General features: G+C 53.1%; 1 protein-coding gene across 3 annotated transcripts in view; it reads left to right on the top strand.

Moving 5' to 3' along the window:
• Positions 1-5,812, top strand: part of TBC1D16 (TBC1 domain family member 16) — a 77,294-nt gene that overhangs the window by 694 nt on the left and 70,788 nt on the right. Inside the window, exon 1 of one of the 3 annotated variants that reach the window (XM_046677546.1) lies at positions 60-115. The exons of 1 other annotated variant lie outside the window; for it this stretch is intronic. The gene's annotated coding sequence lies outside the window, so the exon portion shown is untranslated. Of the gene's footprint in view, positions 1-59; positions 116-5,812 lie in introns of those variants that run through there. One more of the 3 variants, XM_046677549.1, reaches the window with a different exon arrangement.

The raw sequence follows: 5,812 nt of genomic DNA, 5'->3' as shown, positions 1-5,812 counted from the left end.
GGGCCGGGCCTGGCCGCGCGTCCCCGCCCCGCCGCGCCTCACTGGCTGCGGCAGCGGCGGCGGTGGCGGCGGCCCCCGGAGCCGGCGCGAATCCGGCCCCGGCTGCGGGACCCGGGTGGGTATCAGGGCCGGGCCGGGGGCCGTGCGGGCGCGGTCTAAGGGCCCGCAGGGGACCGGGGGCGCCCCTCGGCGGGGACGGGGCAGGGGCGCGGGGCGCGTGGGCCTGCAGCCGCGGGGCCCGGGAGGGGCCGGGCCGGCCGCAGCCCGGAGAGGTGCGGGCCCCAGAGGGAGCGGGCGGCGGGGAGCACCCCAGATCCCGCCGGGAGCACCCCGGGGACCCCCGGGCCGGGCCGGAAGTGGGCCTAATTCGGGGAGACTGCGTCCCCGGCTGTGCGGAGCCGCGGACCGGAGCACTTGCGGTCTTTGTCTGGCTGGATCGTCCGAGCGCGCGAAGGCGAACTTGCCGGCGCCGCCGCCGCCGCCGCGGCCCCCGGAGTGCGCTTTCCTCCCCGGCAGCGCGCGCTCTTGGCGTCCGGGGCCCTCGGGTTGGGTGGTCTGGCTGTTTAAGAACCGCATGTCGGGAAACTCACTTCATCTGGGCCCGGGCTCTTCCCCCTTATCTTTTACTTAAAAAAAAAAAAAAAAGGGAAAGAAAGAAAAAATAGGCAATTTAAGATTGCTAAATATAACCTAAGGAACCTTGCCAGCAGCCGGTGAGTCTTGAAATCCTGTTATTCCCACACTCGGAAGTTGGTGCGTATGTTGGCCACAATCTAGTTCAGATTCTGTTCAGAAATAGAAAACGACACAATACGTCCTCTTTCCCCCTCACGAAGTTTGTGGTACTGCCGCGTCCAGTTCACGGGAGAAGCTGGCTGGCTGGCCAGCCCCTGGGACGGGTCCTGGGGATCTCTCTTTACCTGAAGCCACCAGTTCTTTCATCTGTGAAGAAGAGGGAAATGGTTCTCAAAAATGGCCCTGTGATGGAGCATATGATCAAAGGGCGGTTGGCAAAGGCCTGGATTCGAGAATTCCTTTCCGAATCTGTCACTGATTGATTACAAGACTTTGAAAAATCTGTGTATTAGTTTTAGAAGCTCCTCGTTAGAAACATTAGCGTTTCACTGATTAGTGAATATTAAACACTTTGAAGAACTGTGAAAGCTCTTGCAAGGAGAGGATTATTAAAGTGAGGAAAGCCTTTTAGTAGTAACCGTGAAGTTCCCTAACTGCGTCCGTCCGTGCTTGTATGGAGGCCCTGTCGTACACTGAGGGCAGTTGCTGTGTTTTCTGCAGCATATGTTGGCTTGTGGAGTGTTTATGGTGAGCAGAATCTCAGAATATGGCTAAAGAAAATTCCTATCAGTGGAATGTTTAAACCCTCCGGCAAGGATGGTGGCTTCTGGTTATCACGCATGAGTTCATTTATCCCACAAAACAAATCCATAAAGTCAGGACTGAGGTTATCTCCATTTTACGGATGGGAACACTGAGGCTTAGAGAAGTAACTTCCCCAAGTTCACGCAGCTGGGAGGGACAGAGCTAGAGGCCTCGGCCCAGGATATTCCAGCTCCAAAAACCCACTGAGCCACACTGCCTCCCCTCTTGTGACTGGCCTCTGTCATTCTCATGCACGCACTCTCCCTGCCCCGCTTTCTGCAGACAAGACAGCGCAATTCACTCTGCCAAGTGATTCATAAAAGTGCAAGGGAGTGCGGAGTCAGCCATGTCACCACTGGCTGCTGACATTGGTTCATGCCAGTCTCTTAGGAGCCTCCTAGGCATCCGTGGAAAGGCACTGGAGGAGACAACCATGGGTTGGCAGGACCTCCCTGCGCCTGGGCTGGTCTCAGCCCCGGGTTTTGGGTAGGTCAGTGTGGTGGTTAAAAACATGGCCTTCAAAGTAGGCTGCTGAGTTCAATACCAACCCTGCTACATATTACTGACAATTCCTCTTGCCTTAGTTTATCCATCTGTAAAATGGAGTAACACTGCCTCAAAGGTCTGTTGCGACGATTATCTAAAGCACCTGGCACCTGACACATGCTAAGTGCTCGTTATTATTATTATTAATGACCATCATTTGGATTTTTCACATTTAACTAGACTGGTGAAAACATTTTGGTTTTGGTTTTTGGTTCCTTGTATGTGTGGTCCATCAGGTGGAAAGCTGATCATAAGCAGAAGTGGAATTCTCCCTGTGGGTCTGTGTACCCTCTTTGTGAATTTGCAGGGGACTGGGTCCCTGCAGGCTGTTCCAAGGACCAGGGCAACCAGGTTGCCTGGCAACAAATTTCAAGTAGAGATTTTAGCTTGTCCCGCCTACCTGGCTGAGGGACCCTGATTTTTTTCACAGGCTGAGTCCTCTCTTGTAAGACTAGTCACTTAGTTTCCTACAGCGTGACAGTGTGGGGAGGATGGCTGCTCGGTCGGGAAGCCATTGCAGCAGCAGAGGTCGATTTTATTGGTGCACGTTGTGGTTCATTGGTGTACAATGTATCTTATTGGTGTGCACTGTATTGTACATCGTTCTATTGTATTTGTGTTACATCGAGGAACAAACACTGATGAAGCCAGTGCACAAGTCTACACTCTTTTTACCCCCTCCAAAATTTGGGGAAATGGTGTAGGAAATCTTTTCCCGTTCACTTCAGTGGTGATATTTTTTTCTGCTGTTGACCCCCTGTGCGTCCCTCGAGCGCCTGGTCTTGCCTCTCCAATCAATCTGCTTTGATGGGTTGTCTGATGACTTCTGATCTGAAGCAAGTCCTTTGCTCTATCTTCTGAACTTAGATAGCCATCCTCAAAGAAGGAGAGAAATTTAAGTTTGATGTCTGCCTGCAGCTGCTTCACTTGTGTGGCCAGCACAAGGAAAGGAATGGGAAGAAACCCACTGTCCGCTCGTAACGGCATGCCCTCCGCTGGCTGAGCCCTGGGTGGTGAGTGTGTCCAGGTCTTTAAATTTAAAGTTTGCAATGAGCAATCTGTATGGACCCACCTGACGGCAGATACAGAGACGTGGCAGTACCTTTTCTGTGCTCTTTCTGGATTGGCCACTGTAGAAACCACCATAATACGGGTGCGCCCCGAGCCTGTGTCCGCGCTAGCTTGCACGCTTTGGTTTATGTGCTGGTTTTCCACATGGAGTGACCCTGAGTTCAATAATCTGATAAATTGGTCATTACACTCTCTAGCGTTCTGGAATCGGGGCAAAGGGCATGCTTAAAAGATGTCATTTGACACCCTTTCGCTTTTCAATTTCTGTAACTAAAATGCTTTCCCTAAGCAAGATCGATTGTGTTGCATTTCAGAGGTGTCGTCAATATGTTTTGCCCTGGTTTGAGTTTTGTTTTGTGGAGCCTTAGCTACTCCTCTGCCACCGACAGCGAGAAGCTCTGCGTGTCACAGCACAGGCAGGATGTAGATAGAAGTGGGGTGGTCCTTGGCCACTTCGGGGTCGGTGGTTGGTTTCCTGGCTGGATTTGCACGTTTCTTTGCATTTGGGTTCAGTCCTTCCTCTGTCCCCGTCCCGCTCATCTTTAAGTCAGGTTTCGTCTCCCAGACCCTATTTCCTTGGCTCTTTAGGGGGGAAGATAGTATTTTGGCATTTGCTGTTCAGGGGTCCAAACAGCAGATGGTTTCTCCCTGGAGCGGCAGAGGTTCTGGGGTTTTCCACGGAGCAGGTGGTCATCGAAGTGACAATTGAAAGAGGAAAGTCACAGCTAGGCAGGCCACCAGAGCTCCTCGTGCCCTCGTTTAACTGTCTTGTCCAGTTATAGCCTCTCAAAGGCCCTTTCCCCTGTGGCAATTGGTCCAAGGCTCCAGCACTTGGGTTGATGCCCTAAACTTGGTTCTTCGTTTTAAATTCACGTGGATTGTCTTGTCCTCCCTTCTACGCAGAGTCCCTGCCCACTGCAGCCCTTTCTTGGGCCACAGTATTTTCCATGTGATCCTGAGTGTAACTTCCGTGCAGGAAATCCATTTCTCTCCTGCAATAATCCCATAACTTGAAGTTAAATGCAATCGAGAGAAGGGTCGTATCAGCCCACAGGTGTGTCTCATTGGGATGGTAGGATGAAGGAGACGCAAATTCCCCAACCCGTGCCCCCCAAGAAACAGGCTTCCTGATCTGCCTGCAGCATTTACATCACCCTTTGAACCTTGAAGCCACGGGTTCCCCAAAAGACCGTGAGGCACGTGCCTGGTTCTGGGAAGGCAGAGGGAGCGGGGCCTCATCCGAGGTGTGCTGGCAGCAGATGTTTTATGGGAGGAAAACGATGCTTGTTTGCTTGTGTCTGGCTCGTGTTTAATATGGCAACGCCTTGTCCCTCCTCTTTGTTGACTGGGCTTCGAGGGCAAGATGAACCGGTTTCTGTGGCCACGTGGCAGGTGACCAGAGCTCAGGGCGTTTTGCTCCTAAGCAGTCTGACAGTGACAAGGTCAGGGGAATAATCACCTGTGGGCTTCATCCCACGACATGTCCCCCCAAGTGCCCAGTGGCCACCACCCCCCCTGCAGTGAGCAGCTGTCACGATGGGCATAGGCTGCATCCCTCAGGTGTGTGGGAACTGCAGGTGCACCCTGGCCCCAAGGCAGGCGCAGCACAGAACACTGAATGGGAGAAGTCGGGACGGGCCTCTCTCCTAGGGGCTCCGGGCCACCCCATTTCTTTTGTCTTCCTAGGAAGATTCTGTAAGAGATGTTTGCATCTTTGCTCCTATTTGTTTTCCTGTTTGGGAATTGATGGAGCCCTTTATACCAGGGCAGCAAACCAAGGCTTTAGGCTGAGGAAGCCACCCCAGGGCAGGCACTGGTCCGTGAGCCTGCAGCCTTCCTCGCCCAGACTTGCTGCCGCCACGGGGACGTCGAGGCCCAGGTTCTCTCCTCTCCTGGTTCTGGGCCCAGGTTCTCATCATGTTGCTTAAAGCGTAGTCACTCTGGTGGGAGTTTGATGGTCAGTGGGTGAGTAGACGGAAAGCTTCTGCTGGAGTTAGAAGTCAGCTCTTTACAGCATGCTTGGCGTGGTGTGGTTGGCAGAAGAATGGTCCCCAAAGGTGTCCACGTCCGTGTTCCTCAATCCTGGGAACCTGTGAAATGTTAGGTCCCATGGCAAAGGGGATTAAAGTTGCAGATGGAATTAAGGTTGCTAATCAGCTGACCTAGAGATGGGGAGGCTGTCCTGGATTCTCCTGGGGGTCCGGTGTCATCACAGGGACCTTAAAAGTGGAAGAAGGAGGCAGAGAGTCAGCGTCAGAGTGATGTGATGTGAGAGAGACCTGATGCACCATTGCTGGCTTTGGATGACAAAGGGGCCGCGAGCCAAGGAATGCGGCAGGCTCTGGAAGCTGGAAAGGCAGGAAAACAGACTCCGCGGAGCCTCCAGAAGGAGACAGCCCAGCCAACACCTTGAGTTTGGCCGAGTGAGGCCCAGGTCGGACTTCTGACCTCTAGAACTGTGAGAGGATGCAGCTGTGTGTTTAAGCTGCTAATTTGTAACGATTGGTTACAGCAGCTGCAGGAAACTGATGCACGTGGCATGGAAGTGCTTTCCGAGGGAAGTGAGAGAGACTTGTGTCTTTCGTGTCATTTCTTAATCCAGGTTGGCTCATTTCTGGCTTTTCAGTGACTGTGCCTCTCTCAATCCAGGACTCTCTTTCCTCGGGTATAAACCACCAAACCGTGGGGAACAAATTTTGGGTAATAGATGTCTTACCTTCATCCCTGTAAATATCAGCTGGAGGAGAGCCCCACCCCACCGCCGCCGGGGCGTTACAAAAGCTGCAGCTGCCTCTGGGCCAAGTGTCAGTGGTCA

This window comes from Equus quagga, chromosome 11, assembly GCF_021613505.1.
Source record: "Equus quagga isolate Etosha38 chromosome 11, UCLA_HA_Equagga_1.0, whole genome shotgun sequence".
Taxonomy (NCBI): Eukaryota; Metazoa; Chordata; class Mammalia; order Perissodactyla; family Equidae; genus Equus; species Equus quagga.
The sequence above is the reverse complement of the archived record's forward strand: the minus strand, read 5'-3'. Positions and strand labels throughout refer to the sequence as shown.